Source organism: Psittacula echo (assembly GCF_963264785.1).
Source record: "Psittacula echo genome assembly, chromosome: 5".
NCBI classification, from domain to species: Eukaryota; Metazoa; Chordata; class Aves; order Psittaciformes; family Psittacidae; genus Psittacula; species Psittacula echo.
This window is the reverse complement of record NC_137739.1, coordinates 68,283,678-68,311,277: the sequence shown is the minus strand read 5'-3', so window position 1 is coordinate 68,311,277 and position 27,600 is coordinate 68,283,678.

Below are 27,600 nucleotides of genomic sequence, written 5' to 3'. Positions count from 1 at the left end.
ATAGTAATTTAGGAAGGTATATCTTGGATCTTCTCTTTACCATGCCACATGGCAACTCCATATTCATGTTTTGGAAAATCTAAAACTTAGTAATTTGCTTTTCAGATTTTTCCTAATTAAAAATTAATATGTTTTAAAAATCAGCTCTTTTACACTTCTGTAATTAAATTTCCACAGGATATTTTTTGGTGAGAGAATTCAATTAGGTTTTAATTGTAGCAATCAAAAAAGCACTGGTGCTTTGAGTATTTGATTTTTAATTTAAAAATTTGACATAGCATTCCAATTAAAATGTTCAACAGTTGCACTGTAGCATAAAAAATCTATTACATCGCATAATCAGAAGAATCCAATGACCACAAAAAAAATGCAAGTAATATTTCAAGAACCCCCAGGTAATAACCATATTTAGCAAACACTAAACACTTTAATTACAGCTGCCTATAGCAGCTCTGATCACTCAGAACCTATGGCAGCAGGTGGAAGCAACTCTTTACCTATCTCACCTTTAGATAAGGTTATGCCTTGAAAATATCATCTAAACTCAAGTTCCAGAAATACAACCAAACCTGCCAGAGACAGTATCAAAAAGGAAGTTGACTCTGCTTCCACTTTCATGCAAGTTCCTTTCTTTTGCCTTTTAAGTTAACTCACATAGTATCTTCTTTATAAACAGCAGAGGCTACAGCTTGAAAATCTGATGTATTACTGTGTTCTCCTTCTCATCTTTTTTTGCTGCTTGACTGTATATTTGAGTCAGCAAGGGAGTAAACACCTCTGAAAGGTCCTGAACACCTTTTCTGGGAGAAGATACACTGCTTTTATTTTGCAGAACTGAGCCTCTGACCACTACCCAAAAAGACCTTATTCTAATAAGAAGGTGCTTTCTGAGAATTATTCTCAAAATTCCTATAAAAATCTCAAAATACATATAAAAACCGTAATGCCACTTATGATCCTGCATGAAGAGATACACGCAATTGAAAAGCAGGAGTTTGGATGCACCAAATCCACAGAGCAAAGAAGAAAAATGAATCACGTACAGTCAAAGCAAATTAGGAATGCAAAAAATTGTTTCAGTTTTCAACAGGTAGATCATATATATAAAACATAGATCAGTACTTTACCAATGTCCAGCAAAAGCTGGGCTTTTAGCAATTGTACGCAAAGCAACCCAAAGACTATTTTGTCCCTAAGGGCTTAGTCATTGTCATAATGGATCACAGTTGGCTCCATCTAGTCTACTGACCTGACGATGACAAATGCCACTGAAAGATTCCAATATTGTCATTGCTACCAACAAATTGTATGACATTTCAGAAGAATTATATTTGTCTGTTTCTGCTTTCATATGTCCTCCATTGCTAAATAACACAATATTCCTGTGTTAAATTTTTCTATTTTTCTTTAAATGTCAACTTCACCGTGTACTGCTCATCAATCATGTGATTATTGCATATTATTTTTGGAACTCTTTTGTTACACGTGACATTGCGCAGTACAAGCAGCAGGACACAAGGTCAGGTGCACCTCCATACTTAAATGTGTGCTATGTTGCACTGGAGAAAACACATGGGCAAAATATTTTCAAAATGGTCCATTTTTTTGTATAAAGAATGGTATCATGCACTGAGAGAGAAACCATGCTTCAAACCATGATGAAAGGGACATGCAGAATCCAACCTTGTATCAGACCAGGATGATGTCTGAGAGATGTGGGTGTGTATGGCTTTGCAGAAGATGCTGAAGAAAGAGCTGGGAAAGGGAGTTGGCTCATTGATGGTTAATAGAGGAAATTCAAAAGATAAAAAATGACAGGAATTAAGATCAAAACAAGACAAAAATTAACAGAGCCCAGTGGGACATCTTCTCTGCAGTTCTCTGTTAAAGGGTGAACACCACAAGGGCTGGTTTCAGGAGATCAGAGAGAAGCAATGCTAGAAAAAAAGGCAAATTTTACTTTTGTCAGATCGGTGTTCAGGGCTTCTGAAAGCAGATAGGGCTAATGACTGCTAAGATATGAGACAAGGAAGACAACAAAAATAAGTGAGATTTTATTTAAAATAAATATTACATGAAACTAAACAGGCTCTGATGAAGTAGTCAGCCAAGGACAGTCAGGTTCAATGCTTGCCTAAGTGTCTCTAAGACTGGGATAGCTTCTCTGGAGTCACAACAGTTACACTAAGGTAGATCCATTTACAGAGAATAAGAGTCCTTGTCCCTTTGCAGCACACCGTGCTCTCGTGAGCAGGGATGGGAAGACAAGACACACATGCTGCAAAGACGATGTGTGATGAGAGCACAGGAGCCCCCCAGCCTTAGCAGCCCAGGTGACACAGAGCAGACCTTTCAGCACACAAGCTAACAACCATAACTGTAGTCCACCAGCAAGCACACCCAGGTGTAGATTCACCAGACATGCCAGCAGGGAGGTGTGGAAGGAATGAGAGCTGAAGGGAAATGTCTAGGTTCAAAACCTTCCTTGAAATAGCTCCTGTAGGGCTGCTAGAGCAACTCACATCTTGGTGTCACCCCACCACTTGAATGGTGGCTTGGTACGCTAGTGCCTGTTTCTGCTTATTATGGTAGTATGTCTAATGGCAGCTGTTGCAAGGGTGAAAGGCTAAAGTCCACCCAGCCACTGCTCTTGGCACCTGAGGAAGCTAGACTAAAATTAGCAATCTGTACTATGCAGGAGGAACAGCCCCATTTCTCTGTGCTTACACAGTCTCTAGTAGACAGAGCAGCTGGCATTTTAAGGAATAAATATGAAAAGAAAGCTTAAAAGTCTAACTTGAAATTTAATAACAAACAAGAAAAAAGACACCAAGAAGATTAAACGAAAGTTGAAAACAGGCCTAAAAATAAAAGAGCAAGCAAAGGAATCATTTACAAACCAAATGAAGAGGGGAACAGATAAGATAAACTCTGAATATTAATGAGCAATCAGAAGAAGGAAGAAAAAGAAGCAAAAATAGGTCTATTTTACCACAGGCAAAATAATGTACAGTGCTTCAATCTCCACTGTTAAATTACAGAATAAAAAGGAACTTTAATAGAATATCAGCGTGTAAATCTCTCTCCAAACCACCCACATGCTGACTGCTCCTAGAGACAAATAGGTACAATAACAGGTAGAAGAGGTAGAATGCAAAAGGACACTGCCAGAAATGAAGCCAGGTTTATTTTTCTTCTGTGGACAGTAAAGAAGGTATTTTAATAAGCACAAAACAGGAAAATTAGAGCAGCTGAACAATTTATAAAAAAAAAGAAAAAAGTGAGAATACTTGTGAACCATCCAAACCCTGCCTGTGTAATGTTGAATGTGTAACAAAGCTGCTAAGTAACCTTGCTGAAGTGTTCTGATATTTCAAGTCAGGAAGCTCTGAGTTTGCTGATGACACTGAAAGGTGATTGCTGCATTCAGGGTCCAGCTTGAAAAGTCACACTTAGCTGCACAAATGTGGCAGGCAGTCTCTAAGAGAGAATATAACTTTGGGAGGGAAAAAAAAAAAATCATTTTTTGCCCCTTTCATTATTTTATTTGGGTTGGGTTACATTATTTAAAGGTATCTTGGGGGCTTCAGGGTCCTGAGAGATGCTCTTATTTGAAACAAAAGTCTCTCATTTGTTCTGTGGCTGGAGCAAACCTTCAGCTTCACATCTAAACTGCTCATGAGGCATTCTGCAGTTCTGCTTCTTGTATCCTCAGGGCACCATATACACTAATAAGACAGAGGAAGAGAAGAACCTACACGGAAAGCCTTTGATGTCTTGTGCTGAGACTCCATGTACAATCTACTATATTAATTATGGCATTAGTCATTTTAAAGACAGGAAAAAAAATAATTTTTACTATAATGAACATTTAGTTTACTGGAAGTGATTGCACAATCCCCTCTCTTTTCCTTGCTTACTCAGTCCTATCAGTGCCACGCTGTTGTAATTTGTCTCACTGGGCAGTGTACTTATTCCTCACTGTGGGAAAGCAGGTCTCTCCCTCCTCTGCTGCCAGAGCAGCACTCTGGAAATAAAAAGAGTATTGTTAGAGACTGCTGGCATTTTCTGTTCAAATATCCTCCTAGGGGAAAAAAACAGGCTTTCTTATTGCTTGCATATCTTTTTCTATTGCCCTGCAATGTAGCAGAGACCAGTGCAAAGCTCTGAAGTTTAGTTTTCCTCTCCTGAACACAAGTTCTGCAGCCTGAACCAAATGAGAGATGATGCTGGTTCTGCTTTTTCTTTTTCTTCTTTTTTTTTTTTTTTTTTCTTGTTGCTTTCCAAAGATAATTTTCATGAAAGGTCACAGGTGAACATCTAGGAATAAATGCTGGCTAGATCGGCAGTGGAATTTCCCCAGCTTCTGCGAGTCAAGATGAACTCTGGTGTCCCCTTAGCTCTGTGCAGCCATGAGACTTACCAGTGGTGCAAAGGTATCCCTGTACTCCCATCAAGAGGCTTAGTCATTTTTTCTCTGGGATCGTTTCAGCTAGTAACAGAGGTAGGATTATAAGAACTCATAAAGACATGATCCAGAGCCTGGAAATTCCCACATTCAGATGAGTTCCCCCTAAATACCGAGGAGCATCCTATATAAATTTCTTTTAGACTGAGCAATACAAGGTAAATAATACAGAAAATAATTCTGTGGAGAATAAAGGAGCAATCACCATATATTTTGAAGTGAAAAGTAAATACTTCCATTCTCTTTATCACCCTGAAATTGTCTTGTGAGGACTGCAGCTCCAAGGAGACTGTCTTCTTGCCCAAGGGAATTTCAAATTAGCAGTCAGTTAAGCTCTAAGAACTATTTCTCCTGGGAATAAACATTTGTTTTGTTTATCTCCAGCCAACAGCTAATAGCACAATAATGATCCAATCCCCAGATCCCTTTGGCTGGAAATTGATACCTTAATCTCTGCAGTGCAAGTCTTATCAGTCAAACTCCTATGCAGTTTGAACATTTCTTTTATATCCTCGATGCCCCCTGCAACGAAAGACTGTCACAGATTCTGGTTATCTTTACCATGAATTACCTTTCCCTGACCCCATTCACTCCTTTCTCACAAACACCTCCTTTTAACTGTTTTCTTCGAGGCCCTGTGCAACTGAAGCTCAGTGTTATTGTCTTAATATTGCTTCGCTTTCTCCATTGTTCACTACCCTGGTAGAATGGTATTCTCTCTGAACCAGTGATCAAAACAAACAGGTCCTACAGTTACCCTGCCTTTATCCAACAGCAGTCAACAGAGGTGTGTAAAGCTAGCACAAAATGGACATTTCTTTTGGATGTCAAACTCCATTGAACTTCTCCACGCTATCAATTAGATCCAGTATTGCCTCAGTGAAAGAGAAAATTATTATTCCTAAGGGTGGTCTTGTGGCATCCCTAGGCAATACCATTTCTCTAGATTAATAGTCCAAACATACTGGGTAGGCACTGAGACAAAGAGACACAAAAGCACAAAATGTAATTAGTTCTAAGTAATGTTAAGTTTGATGGCTTTGTAATGGAAAATAACTGCGGTGCTTGAAGGTAGTTGACATAGTTTTAGGTCCTTAGGACCTTAGTACGAAGTGTAAGAAAAGCAGAATAGAAAAACAGAACCTCGGGATGGGGAGTATCTGGGACTAGCAGATGTCCAGGAAGGGCACAGTTAAACTAACTGATAAATAGAAGGACAGGATAATTGATATGTTTGTGGTGTTAATGAACCCATTAAGCTGGTGTAAACATCTACTGGGGAGTATCCGGGACTAGCAGCTGTCCAGGATGGGAGCAGTTGAACTAACTGATAAGTAGGACAGGATGATTGCTATGTCTGTAATATTAACTAAGCTGGTGCTTCAAAGACTGCCAGAAGTTATGAAGACTGTTGGGAGAAGCAAACGATTACCATCACATTTTTGTATGCATGCGAGAAACTTTCTGGAAAATTATGTAATCCATGTGTAGCCTCATGAATATGTATGTATGCCCAATGACTATATAAGGATGGCCTAAGTAGCAATACGGTGATACACGTCAGGAGGAGCTATCCCCTGTGTCTCCCGGCGCTGCAATGAAGAATACCTGCTTGTCAACTTGAAATTCTGTTGGCGAGTTTGTTCCTGGAGTTTTCTCCGAATCAGCACCAGGTTCTAGTCACAGTTAGGGAATCTTTATCAAAACTGAATCGAAAGTAAGCTTTCAGTCGAGGTTTGCTCATCACATATATCAAACCATAGAAAACATTTTGTAATACAGTGTAAGCTCAGGCACAGCACAAGGAAAGCCACTATCAAAAATGAATGCACCTATCAAAAAATATCTTTCATTCTTCCCTCTTCACAGACCTAACTACTTACCCTGCACATCTTTACACAGCTTTAACACTACCCTTTTCTTACAGAGACCACCCATCCCTCATCTATCCTCCTTCTGCACCCTCAGATGTTGCAGCTGTTTGATCTGGTAACTTGATGCATAGGGAGAAATAACATCGAATACCTAATAACATAAATTTGCTTCCCTCGGGATACCTCATCAGTTTATTTGTTTTACAGGTATAACACTAATTTGACTAATTAAAGCTGGCTTGTCAGAAAAGCAAAGGTTAAATGATTTTTACTTTATGGCCTCCAAGTTATTGCTTCTTGTGAGCAAAACATTTCTGTATGCATGGTCTTTCAGAGTACATCTGTAGCTGTAGAGCATAGCAAAAATCACTGCTTGTAATGGATAACCAGGTTTTTGTTCTCTAATTAAGCTTCATTAGTTTCTTAGTAGGCGTAGATTTTCCCAGTATCTATATCTCAATAATAAAAGTACAAACAGAAGATGTGGCCACATCTTCCCCACAGCATGCTATCCTCCCATTTATGTCGTATGCCTTCATCTAAAAACTAAAGATCATTGGAGCCTAATTTTGTCTAAAATAACAGAATGAGAAGAGGCCTTTAATGGAAGCATAAAGCTGCACAGAGATCATGAATGAGTCTCACACCAGACAGTGACATTGGCCAGGAATGCAGATTACTGCATGATAAAAGGTTGTGGTGCATTCCTCCTTGTTTTGCCTCAAAAGGAAATGTACTTAGAAGTGCGAGTGAAGAACACAGAGACTGCCAACCTGATGCAAAACTAATGCCAGATTTCCTTAAAATGTAAAACAAGCCTCGGCATACCTGACCAAGTAAATGCCACTTCTAATTACATGTTTACCATTTTTATGGTAGTCAGAAGTTTGTTAAGGTTAGAACTTTTGGATCAAATTTTTTCTCTTGTTGGAGGTGAAAGAAAGTGCAAGGGAAGAACAAGACAAGGTTTTGGGGTTGGTTTTTTGTAGCATGGAAAATTAAATCTACCACATTCTCTGTAGTAAAATTGGTTGCACATCAGTTCACCTCGGGAGAAGCAGCTCTGTCAGAGCATATATAGAGAGCTTACCAGTGCTGCTTGGCATTTATTTTTTCTGCCTTGTGGAGAAAAAAATAATCAAAATGTACTGCTAGAAGCCTTTTTAGCCCAAAATCTGGCTCTGAACAACCCTTTGTAAAATACAGGAAAAGCAGTAGTTTGGCAGTTTTAATATTTGCTGCTTTTCATTCTTCTCCTTACTTTTCCCTTCATCGTTTACTGCCCAGTTATCAATGATTCAAGCCAAAGAGCTTAGCGAAAGCACCCTGACTAGGAACCAGCACTGAATAAAAGTGAACCTGACTATTTCTGCAGCCCAGCCTGAGAGAACTGCAAAGAATATACAGCAACCCAGCTAATGGAAAATAAATCAGTAGTTTAAAGTCCTTTCTGTTTTAGTAACTGCAAGTGTTACCCGTCAGTGACATGGATGAGAGCTTTCTTTTCAAATGCCCTGTATCTTCACAGTGATTTGGTATATTCAGAGGTGATCCTAGGCTGGCTCCTTTGCCACACTCTGCGGCTTTCTGCCATTCACACCTGTCGCAATTAGTGTAAATTGCTGTAAAATGCCACCAGCTTTAATTTCAAGTAGGGAACAAACTCACACAATAGAGAAAAGGGTGTAATGAATACTTGCCTTGCCTTTATATTTTAACCAGCTCTAGATTGGCCTCAGTGGGTTTGCCCAAGCCTGTAATGGGATTAAACTGCTATTTACACTGCACGCTGTGTGAGCCTGAGCCTGTGGATGTCTGAGCTAGCTCTAAACAAGCTGCCTGAGGAACCGGAATCAGGCTGAGAGGAAGGGGAAAGCAGCTATTGATGGATGGCCACCAGCTCAGTCCAGCTGCTCCTGCAACTTCTGCGCAGCTCTGCCCTGCAGTGCAGGTATGGATGGGAACCCAGCTCCCTGCAGAGAGCTGGTTTGTCATCCACTCTGTCTGTCTGGGAGAGAACACTTTAAATAGGGCTGGCCTTGAGTCAGACAGCGGGTCAGTGCAAAGCCAAACAGCAGATTTCCTGCCTAGTGCCTTATCCATATGACTTTCCTCTTGCGGACTCCGTACAGCTCCACTGTTGAAGACATTTTTGCTGAAATGCTTTGCACCATCCAAATAAGCACAATATGTCATGTGTTTGGTGGGGGTGTGGGCAGGGAGAGACTCAGAAGGGAAACACTGGGTGGTGGAGGAAATGGAAAAACAAGGCAAAGCCAGAACGATTTGAGGGAATAAACATGACACCAGATCCGGAGTCAGCTGGGCAGGGTGTGAGGTGTGGTGGATCCCTGAAGGGTCATAGGACTCGCACTGGCATGCTTGTCCTGTGGCCCAGTGACAGTTGTTGGAACAATGCAGCTTTGATCAGGAGGGTGCTGCACTGGCAGAGGATCAAGGAGACATGGGTCAGATTCTGCACTGCTGCCTTCCCATGGACTACTGTACTGCTCTGACAGTTGCATGCTATTTCTCACTTCTTGGTGACTGAGAAATTAAAATGTCATCTACCACATACATTGCAAAATGCTCACATAGAAAAATTAAGACTCACAGAGGAGTGGTGTCCCTCAATTTCCCCTCAACCACCATTGGGCAAGGCTTGCACAGAGCTTTATGCCTGTGAAAGCTGGTGTAGGAGTATGGAAGCAGAGGGATTAAAATGCTTCACTCCAGTTAAAGTATTGAATTTGTGCCTTGCTTCAGACTAGTGCAGAGTTTCTTAGTGAACCTAGTTGTACTTGTGCCTCTGGTCATGCAGCCAGAGGAAGCAGAGGTCTCTGATAATCCACTGTGACCTAATTGTAGAAATCAATGTACCTGAGCCTTGATAGTTCAACTGGCTATCTTGCCTCAATGCCTATGGGCTCCATAAGGGCTGCACACAGCAGTACAGGGAGTCAGAAAGCAGCCAAGAGCCCAGTTTCTCTGCTGATAGACCTGAACTAGGTCCCAGCACAAAGTGAGGAGGTGAGATGAAGGGAATACTTTTGTTTTAATGAGAGTGAATGACTTCAGTGTTTTCTAAAGTACTAAGGATTTTTACCTGAGATCATTGGAGGTTACATCTACGTTGCACAAAGGACAGCAGAAGGGTCTTGTGCTCTACAGGCAGGAGCTGCCCTCTTTCTGTGGTATGTCTATCTGTAGAATAAAACCCCCGAGAGATGATTTATCAGCAAGGTTTCTACATTTGTTGCTTGAGCATGCAGCAAATGATGCCTCTGGCTCCTTGAACAAGTGGGACACATAGGATCAGGGGGCAACTGGAGTGTCTGGACCCCATTCCTCCTCTGTTTCTCAGACAGCACAGCTGCTCTTACCGTCCTGCCTTGACACGGGCTATATCTTGCACTTCTACTCTAGCTGTGTGTTTCTATTCCTGGTGAATGTCATAATTCTTTTCTTTCAGAAGCTAAAACCAGAAGTTACCTGTCCATCACGATTCAGAATCAAAGTTAAGGTATGAGTTTCTGGAGCATCTTCCCCAAATGTCTTCACTGACACAGCCCCCACTAACTCAGACAAGCAATTTAGCTGTAAATTAAAGATCTCTGCAAGTTTCCAGCACTTTATTTGCAGATCAATGTCCTGTGGGAGAAGAATGTCAATAACTAGCATTAAGATTACACTTGTAAACACCATTTTAAAGCCAATTGAAAAATGGGCTGTTGCTGGAATTTCTAAATCTTTCTACCATAACTTGTTCCCCAAACTTGGACTTTAATTCAGGTATTGAACATTTTCTGGGAAGACTGTTCCTCTTTGAAAATGTGGTCCTCCTGCATTTTGCTCCTGCCACTTTTTTTGAGCATGGCTTTCCCTGTATTTCATATGCCACAATATAATCCCTCCCCTCTAGGAGAAAAGAGACAATAAAGTTGGATAGAAACAAATGTCATTTGAATGGGAACTCCAGCCTGAAGTGGCTATATGATTTGGATATTTTCCTGTATTTTCCTGCTTTCCTGCTGGACAACATGGTTTGTGGTATACCTGAATCTTTTTTGTCAGGGAAGTGATGCATTATGGGGTGCATACTCTAAGAAACCATGCTCAGAGACATGAATGGATCACCAAATAACTGATAAATTTAATGATATAAGACAGCAATAATTTTCAAGTAGCCAAATTATTTTGGGCTTTGGATGCTGAACATTAGAAAAAAAGGCAAATAGAAGACTTTCCATATTACTACATGAAAATGTAAGCTAATTTCTGTCAGAGAAGATTTTTAGCCAAAGAAGAAGAAAACGAATAATGCCAGAAATCTTAATAGTTTCTTTAGACAGCAAATCAAGAAATATCTAACCTGTACATGAGTAAATTGGAACTATTCTTGGAAAAGAATTTATTGAAATGATGTTAGTGATAAAATGAAGTTGTTGCCTACTTCAAAACAGAATCCGTCGTGAACAGTGGTTAAAAAGATTTACGCACTATAGTTATAAATACAGCCTGTATCTCAGATATTTTTCTGTAGTAGAGGCATGAACTGATACATTGAAATATAGTAATACACGTCTGAAATGAAATCAGCTTATCTCTTCCGATGAAGTAACTGAAAAAAGTGTACTTTTTTTATAGAAGAGTAAATGAACCAGAATTAGTCACAGAGCATCTTCCATTTCTGCTCTGGGAATGGTGCCAGATCAGACTGGGGCCCTCTCATGTATTTGCTCATTCCTTTACAACCCGGCACTGGGAACCTGCCCAGCAGCAGGGTGCTGATAGTGTGTCAGCCACACACTGCATTGGACAAAGTGTAATAGCTGGAGATTTTATAAGCAGTGAGTGAACTGGAGGGAGGGTGAAAGCAAATAGATTTAGAGCACAGAATAGCAAAGCTTTCTGAAAGTTAGCACAAGATTTTATTTTTTTAATCTATTAAAAGTCAGACATGACTAAATTTTTTATTTTATTCTTTTATAATGATGTTTTTTTATTAAAATAAGCAATCTAGCAATTTCTTTAACTCTTAATGGAAGTTATCTTTGTTAGCGTCTCTTTGTGGCAACTACAGCTGGAGATTTCAAGTATTGGGCTGATAGACAAGAACCTCAGAGTGAAATTTATTACGATCAGGCTGTAAACAGAAGCAACACAGACTGATCTATTTTCATTTCCCAAACAAAGAAACACCAAATGCTGTTCATCTGGCATAGTGAATGGAAAATAATGGAAATGGAAAGCACATTTTGAGTTATAATTGAATAACTCATTATCTATATCACTGGAAAGTAAACTCAGTGTTCATGGGCTGTTTTGGTTTTTTAATATATGCTTAAAACTGACAACATCCCCTGAAAGATCAAATCTACCATTGTGTTCAATCCCAGGTGCACTTCAGCAGCAGGGACCCTGCAAAACACAGATGTGTTTCACTGAAGCAGTCAATAGAACTTAAGTGCTTTGCTGAACTGGAGCCATAACTGGACCTGAGTCAGAGATCCATCAACCTCACATTCTGGAGCACTTCCAGAGTTCATAGAAATCTCCTTTCCCAGCTGTAACAGTACCTGTCCTGGCAGAGAGATGTATGAGTCCTGCAGGGACTTCAAAAAAAGGTGTTTCCAGAGAGGGTCTATTTCTTCATTTGTGCTGATTGTGCATGAATCTGATGTTACGTTGCCTGCATGCTCTTGTTTCTTTGTGATCTTTATAACTTGTGAATAAATTATTTGTTTTATGGAGCTGTAGCATATGGCAGCAAAGAATCACTCTGTTGTGAAGAACACCCAGGTGTCAAAAAGAAAATTAATAACTAATGAATAACTTCTTTAATGCTATGAATGTGTGAGCGCTCTTTGATACTGGGACCTAGGTCTCATATAAGTGTTCCTTGCACTCCAAAGAGTGGAAGAAAGAGCTGTCAGACCTGGCGTAAAATATAACCAAAGGACTGGTTGGGAGTGACCACCTCAGAGGTCATTTCTATTGTTTTTCCTTGTAGCAAGAAGGACTGCATTATTTCCATTATAAAAATGGAGATTTTATTTCCATTATAAAAATGGAAATAGAATAAATCATATAAGCAACTGAGTATCCATCTCCAGATTATTTTATCCACTGTGTTACAAATAGAAGACACTAACTACAAAGTTCACATCTAGCTGTGGTTAGTTTCTAAAATTATTTTATTGTAGCTTGCTGTAGAAGGATGGTCAAACTAGAACACAAAGTCTGAAAACTTGTGCAAGTTGAAATCCCTCTTTAATTTGATTTGGACTAATCTTTCATGAGATCTGAACAAGCAAAGGTTTTTGTCTCTCTACTATATTCACCAAGGATCCATTTTGCATATAAACCAATCTTACATTTAACCATTAAGTAGTGGAGCAGAATTCATTAGCTAATCATATCTGTGTTTTGGTGTCACGTTGCTCCTAAGCTGCTGATGCAGGTGCTGGATACATAACAGTCATAAAAGATAGTAAAAAATGTTCCTGAGGATATATAACTTGTAATTGGCTATTTAAAAAAAAAAAAAGCTATTGATGTTCATGGGCATTTAGTATTTATTTAGTGCAAAAAAATATGGCATGTTAATATCAAAGTGTTCTCTGACCCCAAATGATTACAGTCTAACCGAGAGACACAAGGGGCGACATCATATGCTGGAAAAGGCAGCAGAAGCCTTGTATTAACAGGTTTTATTTTTGCTTTAAACTTCCTTCTTGTGAATCTTGTAGGTCTACCCTAAAAGAGTCATGAAGGACAGATCATGGTACTGTCTTTATAATGCCAAATGCCTTGTAAATTGCTATCACGTGATAGAAAAATTCTTCATGGGGGATTGTTTCCCTTCAACATTAATACTTTAATACATGGAACGTGAGTATGGAAACTGAAGAGCTGCTCATTCTCTCACCTGAACCTCTGATCACTGAAGTATGACTTAATAATGGTTTCCCTAGCAATCAACTGTGATATCGCAGGAAGAGAATTATGACCTCATGTAAGAATTAGAAGCAAGGAAAAAAAAGCAACCTTAACCCCAAAACCTGCTGCTTTATGTGAATAGCATCCTCTAATAAAAGCGAGGAGAAAATATGTTCCAGTTTGTAATCTGCACCTTTGATCTTACTCTATTCCCCTAGTCTCTTAATATTGGTTGTCTTTTCCTCAGTAACAGAATGGAAGTAATTGCCCTTGTTGAAATGGGATAATAAAAACAGGGATCTTGAGAATTCACATTCATAAATCTAAGTACTGGCATGCAAATATTTACAAGCAAATATTTACTTTAATACTGTAAATTCTCTCCTTCATATAAATACCAATCATCTGTAATGTTTGCTCAACAGATGTACTGCAGAATCCACACTTAACAGTCCTTCACAGGAGGTAAGTTTACTAAATAGGTAAAATGTGGTATTCACCTTAACACACACTTGAATTCTAGGATGTAAAATGTCCTTTTAGACAAGGCCCAAACATAGCATTGGGAATCTAGGCTTCAGTCCTGCTCAGCTGTTGTTTTCCTTTAAGTTTTTTTGTCTGAATTCCAGCTCAGTCTCACTTAATCTGTAGAAGGGTCAATTTTCCCATTTCCAAATCCCATAATGAGTCTTATCCCTGACCACCTGTGTGAGGCGGAAGAGATCCTGACCTTTTGGTACCATCAGCCACAGAGCTGCAAGGTAAAGAAGCAAAGTTGAATTCCAAGGGGAGGTGTTTGCTCTTCTGATGTGCCTTTCCTTGGAAAAATAAAGATTTAGAACTTCTAATGAGAAGGGTGGGAGCATGAAAAAGAGGAAAACGCTTGCTATGCCAATAGCTGTCAGAGTCTATTCTGCTTCAGGAAGAGAAAACTCATTACTTAGAGGACATATGAATAAGTGACTACACATCAGACTCCCAGCCTGGGAAAATTTTACTAGGTAAGGGCTTCAGTTCTTCAGGAAAAGTTTTTACAGAATATGAAGCACCTTGAAAGCTGCCTCATTTTTGGATGCCAGCATAGTTCTCATGTTCACCAGATCTTAGAAGGTTGGTGTTGACCAGGAGTTTCTTCAGCTGTCAGATCAAAAGCATGAGCTGAGCTTTCTTTCAGACTTCCAAAACCTAACTGTCATTCTAACACTTAGCTGAAGCCTAGTCTGAAATAGGGTACAAAAATAGCAAGGTCTGGTTAGGAAATTTTCCAAGAACTTTGCACAAAATTCAGGTTTATATATTTTTTATGAAGCTCCTCTTGGTGCTCCGTAATTTAAACTGACATACTCCTTAGGGGCTCTTAGCAGTGAAAAATAAGTAACTGACAGAATTGCAATGGTGAAAGTGTTGTAACGATCATGCGCCAAGCATACACCATTCTCAGCCCATGTTTCATTCTCTTCAGACATAAAATGAGGCTTATGTGCCTGAAAGGGCATTTGTTGTTTTTTTCCATGAAGCTAATACTTGTGAGTACAAACCTTGTCCTGTCTGTTTCACATTCTCACCACAGTGTTCAGGAACAGCAAGAGCTGGCTGCCTCCAGTATCTAGCAGTCAGATTTAACGGCCTGAGAGGTTGAACCTGTGCTCGCATGACCAACTTCACTACAGTTCCTGTATTTCAGTGGTTTCCCAGTTCTTTCTGTTCTCTTTTTCCCTTTTAGCCATATAAACCTCTGACCCTGGAGATCATAAGCATATTCCAAATGTTTTCAATGCTCAGACCTAATTGACGCTGTCACAAACATTCAGGACAAGCCTCAGGTTATTGCTATCCTGTATACTTATCAGAAGACAATAACTCAAAGGGTATTATTAGTCAACCTACAAATTGATAGATTTTCCTGTAGCCTCAGTGCTATGCATTCCTCTCTAAAAATTATCTTTGAAATTGCCTTTGTAGCAGTCTGGATTCAAGATGTGACAGGACAAATCTATCGAAGAAAAGAACTTGTTTTGTGTTATTAGCTACATTCCCTCTGCCTCAGGGAGACTGTCGGCCATAGACCACTGGGAGGATATTCTGGAGGAGTGTCAGTAGGTATTTGCTTCAGTCTTACATTACTCATTATGTATCTGCTTGCTTTTGAACACTATAATACAGGACACAAAGCTGGGCTGTCCACATTGCCTGTTTCTAAACTTCCGTATAAAAAGGAAAAAAACAACAGTAAGGTGGAAGGGTTCCTGATGACAAAAAACAAACAAACAAAAAGAATGGGATTATATATTTGTAAAGATATTAAAATCTGAAAAGGCTTTATGAATGTAGTTTGAACACAAACTCCTGAGGAAATATTAAGAAAAGAAAAAAAAAAAAAAAAGAAAAAAGAAGAATCTGAAAAAAAAAATAAAAAGAAAAATGCAGGCCCATGAAAGATTGCTGTGAACATTTCTAATGAAAACTAGGATATGGTTTGTGCAGATACAGCATAACCCCATGCTGGTTGCTCTGAGATACCTGAAGATTGAATTCTGTCAGATCAATATAAGAAATGTGCTTTCAATACAATGTCAACACTTACTGCAATAGGCGGCAAAATGCTACATCCACTTGTAACTCTGTATTGCCATTTTGGATTTGAGTACAAATATGTAAGAGATTTTATGGCATGCCACAGGAGAGGAATGTGGTTTCTGCAGCAGAGAGTATTTTTTTTCTTAGATATAATGCAACCTACTAATACCCATTTTCACTTTATGTACATTTAAATTTTAAAAACAAAGAAACCAGAAAATTTTAAGGTCTTATTCTCCCTATGTGCTGTGTAGGGATTTTCAAACACTAGAACCTGAACTCCTATAATCCAGCAATTCCAGGAGCAGTCACAGCAAGCCTGGCAAAAAGAGATTCCTTGCCTGCACCATGTGTTTGTTCTGAAATGGATGGCTCCTCTCTTCAAATTCAGAATGATAGAAATACTGCCGAAAGAAAGCAAAGATGAGCCAAAATAATTTTAAGCTCTGACATTTACAAAGCTATTTTGAAGATAAAATATGAATAGGCTTCATGTGTTGAAAGACTTGCTGTCACCTGTGTCAAGTTTAAAAGTCCATGTCACATCCCTCTTCAGGTGCCTTTCTTAAAAAAGATGCCTAAGACCTAGCTTGATCTTGCCAGCCCACAAATACAGAGGAGCCCTTATAAGACAGGTTCTTCTTACTCTGAAAAATAAAAACAGAATGTCAGCAGTTTTTATTATTATAGCTCTAGGGAAGTAAATTGGAATTTTTTAAGGTAAAGGCATCAGACCATTAAAGCATATCTGTTTATGGTTCTGGAAAATGGAATATAAGATCTTTAGCATATACTGTATTCATAGTGTCATCAAAATGTTCATTTCAGGTCTGGAAGGTTTATTAAGTTGCCTTTATGAGTTGAGGGTGCAGACACAGGTTTCAGAAGCAAGGTCATTTCAGAAGCCAAACTGCCCAGTAAGGGAATAGGCATATTCCAAAAGCAGTTTTTAACATGATATTTAATTGCATTTAATGTCTCTCTTGTCACATATCAGTGACTCAGAGAGATGTCTTTTTTCATGGATATAAATTCAAACTGTACTCCCAAATACAGTTAGCACTTTTTAGCAAATCTCTGCTTTATTCAATAGGGAGCTCATTTATCTTCCCATTCAAAAGAATAAAATAAAGGGATCTCATTTTCCCTTTTTTTATTTTGTTTGAGACTTCGTATTCTACATTGGAGAGAAGAGAATTATTTAGGTCAGAAAATGGAGTCAGAGCTACAAATTAATCAATCATACCCCACGTCCTGATATTGCAACACACAGACTGATGTCATTGGGAATTGATGAATGCCACATCTGCATGTAAAATTCACAGGCAATGTCAGGAACTCATTCCACAGCTATTTTGTGGTTACCTTCAACTCTGATTGATACCATCTTCTCTCTGCTTCCTTCTGTAGTCCCTTGTGTGGTGTGAAGGAAGTGAGCTTACTTCTTACACTCCACTTTCACTAAGAGATGGGGATTCAATCTTTTTCTCATAAACTCCTTCAAAGCTGGGTCAGAGAGGAAAAAAGTTGACATTTAAGATCTAAATTTTTCCCAAACTGAGCAGTGTTTACTCAGACTATTTCGTTCTGACACATTTCTCCTTTGCTCAGGGTACCTAAGAGCCTGTCGAAGTCCACATACCGCAGGACATGATTAATGTTCTGCTTGCTTTGTTTGAATATTAAATGCGTGCTCATGCATTACGAACAAAGGACCACACACATTAAACCACTAGACACTGGAACACCACTAGAAGATTTCACTACTGTTCTGGGTTCATCTGTATCAGTTATTTTTCTCCTTCCTAGTAGCTTGTGCAGAGCTGTGTTTCAGCTTCAGCCTTAGAACAATGCTGACAGCACACCATTGGTTTTAGTTGTTGCTATGTAATGCTTACTCTGATCAAGGACTTTTCAGTCTCTCATGCTCTGCCAGTGAGGAGGGGCATGAGAAACCCGGAGGAAGCAGAGACAGGATACCAGACCCAAACTAGCCAAAGGGGTGTTCCATACCATGGCACATCATGCCCAATATATAAACCGGAGGAAGTTATCTGGAATTGGGCTGGGTATCGGTCAGTGAGTGGTGAACAATTGTATTGTGCATCGCTTGTGTTTATTGGTTTTTTTTTTCACTCCCTTTTTAGTTTTATATTTTCTTCCCTTGTTATTTCCAGTATCATTAGTAGTAGTAGTAGTAGTAGTAGTGGTAGTTTTATATTATACTTTAGTTACTGGACTGTTCTTATCTCAACCCAATGGGTTTACATGCTTTCGATTCTCCTCCCCATCCTGCCCGGAGAGGAGGGAAAGGAGGAGGGTGAGCAGCTGCATGGTTCTGAGTTACTGGCTGGGCTGAAAACACAACAACTGCAAAAAATTACCACACTTAGGTGAGGAATGGGAGGGAAAAAAAAAAAAAAAATCAAACCGAGTTTAGTTAAAATAACATTGAATCAATTCATGCCCCAAAAAAAGAAAACTAAATGAAAAGGCTAGGGGAAAAATATCCGAAAAATAATTTTACTTTTCTCTTAGCACAATGAATCTGTCCCTTGGGGTGAGAAAGGATCAAATGCTGGAAAAAAACTTCAATCATTTCATAAAGATCCTATTCTCTTCTGTTGATGTGTGCTACATGTAGTGGCCTGAACACAGAGATGGTGTGAGCAGTTGGACAACAATCATAGGTCTTTTAGCCAGGTCATGTAGCCTTCCAGGAGAGAGGTTGGTACCTTCGCACTCCAAACCGCAGATCTTCATCTGTCCACCCAGCCGAATATATACATTAAAATGTAAATTTTAAAATTGTATTTATAAGTGTAAAATGAAGCCATCTTCATCACCTAGTGGATTTAGTTATGTTCATGTGGTGAAGTCAGGTCATATCGTCGGAAGCTGCTTATATATCCAGTCACTGGGGAGAACAGGAGCAAACACTTTACATAGTACCATAGGAAAATTAGGGTACAAAAGGCAGGCCATGAACTCACAGGACAATTAATCCAGCAAGCAGTGCATTCATTACTTGTACCAAATGGTCTCTTATGGAAAATCACAATTAGGAGCTTGTTCAGAAGTATTAATGAAAACAGCACTGAATCTCTGAAGTCCAAATATTTGCTGCTTCCCAGCATGACATATTTCGGAATCCAGAGTAGCTTTGGATATGACACCCAAGTCTACAATAAAATTATTAAACATGCTTTGAAGGATGTGGAGAGGCAAATCACTCCTGGAAATTGAGCACTGTGACGTCTGTGGTTCTGGTCATGCTGAATTTTATGAGAAATAACTAACTTTAATTACTGCTTTTCCAAACTAATTTTAAACATTTCTCCAAAATACACAGGCTGCTACAGAGACTCATATGCATAATGAACGTCTGTAGTAAAACTGCTTTATTATGGGTTGTTTGTTGCTGTTTATTGCATATCCATTGGTTTTTGGAATGGCATTAGTGAGCAGCATTTTGAAAACGGATGCTGAATTCTGCTGTGGCAAATTAGTGTCAACCAAGAACATATTAGCAAATAAAAGAGTGCATCTGCTCTGAACAAAGTTTTTCCTTTGTATCATGATGATGATCGAAAGATTGTAATAAAGAAATGATACATATACTGTATCCCCCAAACTACATTAAAAAGCTGTTGCGAGTAATCAGTAATGCAGCAAGGTAGACAACTGTGTTTCATGTAAGAAGTGTAGGACCCCAAATGGTTTTCTTTGCATTTATGAGAACACCATGCTCAGTACCCAAATGCAGTTCAGTGGAAACTGTTTGCTGTCTCCCCTGTCAATACTCTTTTGTTTCAACTATGTTCCATCTGTCCCTATTTCCTGGATATCCTTTTGCCTGAGTTTGTTCCCCCTTTCCTCCCCTCTAAATTAATATCAATTCCAGGCCAGGGTGTGTAAACTCCCTTGATGGTCATAACAATAAAACTTCAAGAAAAATCTTTCTGAGATATGGATAACAACATATGGGGACAGTTTGGTTTATGTCTCATTTTTCATACTAATGCAGTTATTTTATAGGGCTGCATCTCATCTCCTGTCTGACTAATGCCTGAGTTGTGTCTCATTCAAATGAGAAGCTCCTCAGGTTGACTAAAGCGTCTGATGTTGTAGTAAATATTTGCTTAACATTGCTCAGTAGTGAATGAGCTCCTTTTCTCAACTCTCTGGATTTCACCATCTTGTAGGCAGTTCAGGTATAACTAAAATGCTGTGATACATACATGAATTTTTTTTTTCTTAGGAGGAAATCCTGTGGTTCAAATCGTTCATGTGGTTTAGGTTTTCATACCCCTGGAATGACACTCTAATGCTTGACGCTCACAGTCACTTGGCAGGCTCCTTGTGGGTGTCAAAAATGTTCTTGGCTTGAGCTAAATGTCTGAGCAAGTACATTTCCTTGAGGGCAGTGCTAGACACAGCAAAGATGTCATCCAGTGCAACTGCTTGAGACTTGACATTTTTAAACAGGGGTTTTGTGATGAAATTTCTGTTCCTAATTAGTGGAGCAGAAAGAATTGTGGGGGATGAGGATGGAGGGTGAGGAAATGTTCGTTAGGAATTTAGAAGACAAAGGACTTTTTTTCTTTAAAATTCTCACTTTAGATGGCTGCATTTTCAAATACAAGTTCATCTTTAAGGAAAAAAATCTGTCAAAAAGATCAGTTAGAAACTCAGCTGAAATATCTTCAAACCATTCACATGAAATGATTCAATGAGTCACATCCGTGTTTGGGGACACAATTTCAGGTTAAGCACATTTGCGAGATTTTCACTTTGTCTTGCCATGAGTTTGGAATTTTTTTTAATCTTAAATTTTGTTGGAAGGGAGAACTGTGTTTGTGCCCAAATCTATGTCCGAGAAACAGTTCATTCTGCAAATATTTTCACGCCTATAAAAAGTACAGCTTTGCAAGCAAAGTATATCCAGGAAAACTGAATGCTGGAATGAACTCCCTGATGGATGTTAGGGAGATTACAAGTGTAACTAATAAAGGTCAAGTCTCTATATATTAGTTAGTATATTGTGAAGCCCTTCCTCTTACAAAGTTTGCAGTGCTACTGTTCACATGGTAGGGGATTACTGTTAGGAATTTTTGTATCTTGACTGCCAGCTCTGATCACAAAGATGAAGTCTCTGCGGAAAACTGGAGGCTGGCTGGTTCAGCATGAGCACTCATTTCCCCAAGAGCTGCTCGCCCATGTTTGTATCCTCTTAAGTCTCAGTCACCACAGCTTGATTGGCTGAGGTAGGGTTTCCCTGGCAAGTGACTCACCCAAAGATTCAGGCTCTGGTTGAAGATGAGACTTCAAGGCTCTTAGCAAAACTTACGTAGGATTTAGCTGCCAAAAAGGACAGTACTCAAAATTCCTGCCTAGTTAACACCCTGTGCAGTGTTATTCACCCTTAACTTTCCTGGTGCCTGCTCAAAAGACCTTTCGTGGGGGAAATAGATGCACATCACTGGAGTAGTGATGAAGTCCAACTCCCTTCTCCAATCTCACTTTGCTCCTTTTGGCTTCCTCACTCACTCCTTAACTTCATACTGGACAGTAAGTCACTATCAGTAGAAAGGGGGACAAAGATGCTACCCCAACTCCTCTCTTTCACAGCTTTATTAGTTCCTGGAAAAACTTGATCTTTGTTTTTTTATGTTTAAGCTACCTAGAGTGTAGTCTATTGGGCACCTCATCAGAACAAGACAAGTGGATTTGGATCCTATATTCAAAAAATGTCTCAAAAAGACAAAGATCCCTTATAGCAGAAGACAAAAAATATGAGTGTCCCACTTTCCAGCAACTCCTGTAGCAGCACGCTTTAGCATAAAGAGTTAAATATGACCTCCTCTTTCTCTGACAGTACTTTAAAAGGAGAGTAAGCCATTCACCCAAAACAATCAACTTGGCACATAAATGAGGAAGGAACTGGGTTATACATCCCAGCTTTACATAATGACTTCATGCCTAGCTGTAGACATCCAATTCCTGGAGAAACATGGGATTTCAGACATCTACTACTGGTTAATAAGGACACCTGGAACCTCATGATAGATAGAAGAAGGTGAGTAGGGAAAAAAACAATATGAAATTACCACATGGACAGGCTCAGTACAGTCAGATGGAGGTCCTTTGTCACCCATGGAATAGACCATGACACCTACAGCTGACAAAAGTTTGTATGGATCTAAAATACCGGAAAACAAATTCACAGAATTAAATCAATTAGGAGGTACTGAGCAAAGAGATACTACCTCTGAGTTGATGGTAGTTGTGGATTATAAGACTGCACCAGGAACATGCCACTGCATTTTTGCCTCATTCTTACATTCTTTTCTAAGCATCTGCTACAGTTCGCTGAGACAGGCCTTTAGCCTAGGCAAACCTTTAACTTGCTGATTTCCCAGCTTGTCTGCTCTTCTTTGTCATATTTTAAAATGCTTTTTACTTGACTTTAAAAAAGAAGACATCATCTTTTCACCCAGACTTTGGTTTTCCTGAGTACCAATGGCTGTGTTTAACTAGGACAACAACTCTTGGACTCAGGAAGATTAAAATTTGGTGTGTTATAATAGAGACATCACTGACTGAGTGAAACAAAGATTAGATCATTGAGTTTTATTCTTTCTTTAGAATCCAGGTTAACTCTTGAAATGACTTGTTCAAGACCTGCTAGTGATTTCAATGGTAAGAATCACTGTCAGTCCTAATGGCACTAGTCCTTAACCTTTTTATTTACATGTCAGTTATAAGCTACAGTAGAAATAATTCCTTTTTCTCATACTTCATATCTCTTCTATTTTAAAAAATAAAAGTTTCTTAGAAACTTTATGTTCCTATATGTGTGAACCTTGCTTTAGGTACAATACATACAATAATACAAATGTTAACTAGAATGTGAAAGCAGCAACTCAGCTGCCAAACCTTCATGGTGTACTGAGTGGCCCCTGATGTGGGATAAGCCGTGCAGCAGACTGCTCTTTCTGTTCTATTGATAAAGACCTCATTTTCAGATCATCTCCTGTGATGCAGAAGATATTTTCTCATTCTTTTCTTTCTTTTTAGCCTGGGGAGATATTGGGAGCCAAGATACATTTTCATTAGCTGGGTGAAGCTGCCACATAGCTAGCAAAGGGTTAAAGAAAAACAAACACCCCGTCAAGATGTTCCTGAAAAACCCATGCTGATGAGCACATGGGAAACTCAGCCAGCAAGCCTTCTGTTAAGTATGTGACAGAAATTTCCCATCTCAAGGTAAGGAAGATGGAGGCACTGTTAAATTATGTTTCCCGTGAGTGTTTCTAAGGCATACTTACACATTTATATGAGGTAGAAAATTAGCACTTTGAATTGTTATGGTTACATTTGCAGTAAAGTGAAAGTGTTTGCAGTTTTTCAGAAGTTTGTCTATGGTTTGTCATGCAGTTCATCCACTGAGAAGAAAATTTACTTGCTGTAAAATAGTAAAAAGACCAACAGCTGCAAGGGAACGATTGCAGACTCTACCCAGAGTCCCATTTCTGGAAGGGATGATTATTCTAGAGATTAATGACAGCTTCAGGCTTCACATTTATCCCTAGTCATCTGTCCTGGGTTCAGTAGTAGCAGTCATTTTTCTCCTTCTTAGTAGCTGGTGCAGTGCTGTGGTTTTGACTTTTGGCCTGGGAACAGGTCAAATAACAGCTGATAACACCAATGTTTTTAGTTGTTGCTAAGTCATGTTTACTCTGATCAAGGACTTTGTGAGTCTCATGCTCTGCCAGGGAGCAGGGGAAGTCGGGAGGAAGCAGAGACAGGACACCTGACCCAAACTAACCAACGAAGTGTTCCATACCACAGCACGTCATGCCCACTATATAAACTGGGGGCAGTTACCCGGAAGGGTTAGATCACTGCCAGGGTTGGGCTGGGTATCAGTTGGCGGGTGGTGAGCGGTTGTATTCTCTGCCCTTGTTATTTCCCTTATCATTATTATTATTGGTGGTAGCAGTAGTGGTTTCTGTTATACCTTAGTTACTGGACTGTTCTTATCTCAACCCATGGGAGTTTCATTCTTTCGATTCTCCTTCCCATCCCACCGGGAGTGGGGGGGGGGGAGTGAGCGGGCTGTGTGGCAGCTGGGCTTAAACCACGACATCACCTTTAGAAAGATTTAGGCCTGATCCTCATTACACACTCAGCAAGAATAACGGAGAACCTGCACATAGCAGTATCAGTCTCTGCCCCTTAGAGGTGTGAATCAGCTTGTGAATCAAGGCTCAGCATTGTAACACACCTAAAATAAGGTTAGGGATTCTTTGATAATGACAAGTTGCTCTAGCAATAGTAGAAAAGATGTGGTACCCAGGTCTCAGAAATTTTTAGATAACTATATATGTATGCACTTAAGTATTTTCAGATCACTACTAGTGCGGCCAGGAAAAAGCGGTGGGTTATAGTGGTAGGGGACTCTACTTTGAAAGGAACAGAGGCACCCATCTGTCAGCCTGACCCACTCTCAAGGGAGGTGTGTTGCCAACCAGAAGCTCAGATCAGAGAGGCTGCAGAGAGGCTGCCTGGTCTAGTAAGGCCCACAGACTATTACCCATTTCTAGTGATCCATGTGGGTGCTAGTGATAGAGATAGCAGTAACCAGAAGAACATGAAGAAGGACTACAGAGACTTGGGGGAGGTAGCTAGGGGCTATGGAGCTCAAATAGTCATAGAATCATAGAATCATAGAATAGTTAGGGTTGGAAAGGACTTTAAGATCATCTAGTTCCAACCCCACTGCCATGGGCAGGGACACCCCACACTAAACCATGTCACCCAAGGCCTCATCCAACCTGGCCTTGAACACCGCCAAGGATGGAGCATTCACAACCTCCCTGGGCAACCCATTCCAGTGCCTCACCACACTCTCAGTAAAGAATTTCTTCCTTAGATCCAATCTAAACTTCCCCTGTTGAAGTTTGAACCCGTTACCCCTTGTCCTGTCACTACAGTCCCTGATGAATAGTCCATCACCAGCATCCTTGTAGGCCCCCTTCAGATACTGGAAGGCTGCTATGAGGTCTCCACGCAGCCTTCTTTTCTCCAGGCTGAACAGCCCCAACTTTCTCAGCCTGTCTTCATACGGGAGGTGCTCCAGTCCCCTGATCATCCTCGTGGCCCTCCTCTGGACTTGTTCCAACAGTTCCATGTCCTTTTTATGTTGAGGACACCAGAACTGCACACAATACTCCAAGTGAGGTCTCATGAGAGCAGAGTAGAGAGGCAGGATCACCTCCTTCGACCTGCTGGTCACGCTTCTCTTGATGCAGCCCAGGATACGGTTGGCTTTCTGGGCTGTGAGCGCACATTGAAACCAGCTCATGTTCATTTTTTCATCGACCAACACCCCCAAGTCCTTCTCTGCAGGGCTGCTCTGAATCTCTTCTCTGCCCAACCTATAGACGTGCCTGGGATTGCTCCGACCCAGGTCTAGGACATTGCACTTGGCATGGTTAAACTTCATCAGGTTGGCATCAGCCCACCTCACAAGCATGTCGAGGTCCCTCTGGATGGCATCCCTTCCCTCCGGCGTATCAACCGAACCACACAGCTTGGTGTCATCAGCAAACTTGCTGAGGGCACACTCAATCCCACTGTCCATGTCACCGACAAAGATGTTGAACAAGACCAGTCCCAACGCCGATCCCTGAGGGACACCACTCGTTACCGGTCTCCAGCCGGACATTGAGCCATTGACCAAAACTCTTTGCATGCGGCCATCCATCCAGTTCTTTATCCACCGAGTGGTCCATCCATCAAATTGATGTCTCTCCAATTTAGAGACAAGGATGTCATGTGGGACAGTGTCAAGGCTTTGCACAAGTCCAGGTAGATGACATCAACTGCTATGGAGCTATGATATGGGCTATGGAGCTCAGATAGTCTTCTCATCAATTCTCCAGGATAAAGGGGAGGGCCTTAGAAAGGCTAGGAGGATTAATAAATGGTTAGAGGTTAATAAATGGTTAGAACAGTGATGCCATAGTCAGGGGTTTGGGTATCTAGAACATGGGACTCAATTTGGGAGGCCGGGTCTACTGGGGGCTAGTGGAGCTGGTCTGGCAACGAAGGGGAAGAGCGGTTTTGGTAGGAGTCTTGCCAGGCTGGTCAAGGTCGCTTTAAACTAGATGTGTTGGGGGAGGGGGGCATCATTCCATCCCAGCACTCCCAGTCAGTTGCCAGCACCTACAATAAATGCTCAGAGCAATGTAGAGATATTCCAGCTGCTCCAGCCAATGAGACTGCTTCATTTGGAGCTCGGCTCAGATGCCTCTATACAAACGCCCTTAGCATGGGGCAGAAACAAGAGGAATTAGAGGTGTGTGCACGTCTACAGGGATATGATGTAACAGGCATCACAGAAACATGGTGGGATGGCTCCTATGACTGAAGTGTTGGAATGGAAGGTTACAGGCTCTTTAGAAAAGACAGGCCTGGCAGACAGGGAGGGGGAGTTGCTATTTATGTTAGGTATAGGCTGCAGAGTATGGAACTCTGTCTGGGGACGAGTGAGCAGTCAATAGAGAGTTTGTGGGTCAGGGTGAAAGGGAGAACAGCGATGGGAGACATTACTGTGGGGATCTGTTACAGACTGCCTGATCAAGAGGACTTTGTGGATGAAGCACTCTACAGACAGATAGGAACAGCCTCACGCTCGCAGGCCCTTGTTCTCATGGGGGACTTTGACCATCCATACCAGGAGGCTGGAAATGGACTCTTCACTAGGGACTATAGTGATAGGACAAGGGGTAATGTGTTAAAACTTAAACAAGGGAAGTTTAGATTGGATATAAGGAAGAAGTTCTTTACTGTAAGGGTGGTGAGGCACTGGAATGGGCTGCGCAGGGAAGTTGTGAATGCTCTATCCTTGGCAGTGTTCAAAGCCAGGTTAGACAGAGCTTTGGGTGGCATGGTTTAGTGTGAGGTGTCCCTGCCCATGGCAGGGGGGCTGGAACTAGATGATCTTATGGTCCTTTCAAACCCTAACTGTTCTATGATTCTATGATTCTATATCCTGGGCTGTATCAAAAGGAACATGACGAAAAGGTCGAAGGAGGTGATCCTGCCTCTCTACTCTGCTCTCGTGAGACCTTACTTGGAGTATGGTGTACAGTTCTGGTGTCCTCAAAATAAAAAGGACATGGAACTGTTGGAACAAGTCCAGAGGAGGGCCACGAGGATGATCAGGGGACTGGAGCACCTCCCGTATGAAGACAGGCTGAGAAAGTTGGGGCTGTTCAGCCTGGAGAAGAGAAGGCTGCGTGGAGACCTCATAGCAGCCTTCCAGTATCTGAAGGGGGCCTACAAGGATGCTGGGGAGGGACTATTCATTAGGGACTGTAGTGACAGGACAAGGGGTAATGGGTTCAAACTTCAACAGGGGAAGTTTAGATTGGATCTAAGGAAGAGATTCTTTACTGAGAGTGTGGTGAGGCACTGGAATGGGTTGCCCAGGGAGGTTGTGAATGCTCCATCCTTGGCGGTGCTCAAGGCCAGGTTGGATGAGGCCTTGGGTGACATGGTTTAGTGTGGGGTGTCCCTGCCCATGGCAGGGGGGTTGGAACTAGATGATCTTAAAGTCCTTTCCAACTGTAACTATTCTATGATTCTATATATGTGTATGCATATTTATGTGTATATGTATATATACAGGTTGCCCAGGGGGCTTGTGGAGTCTCCTACGTTGCAGAT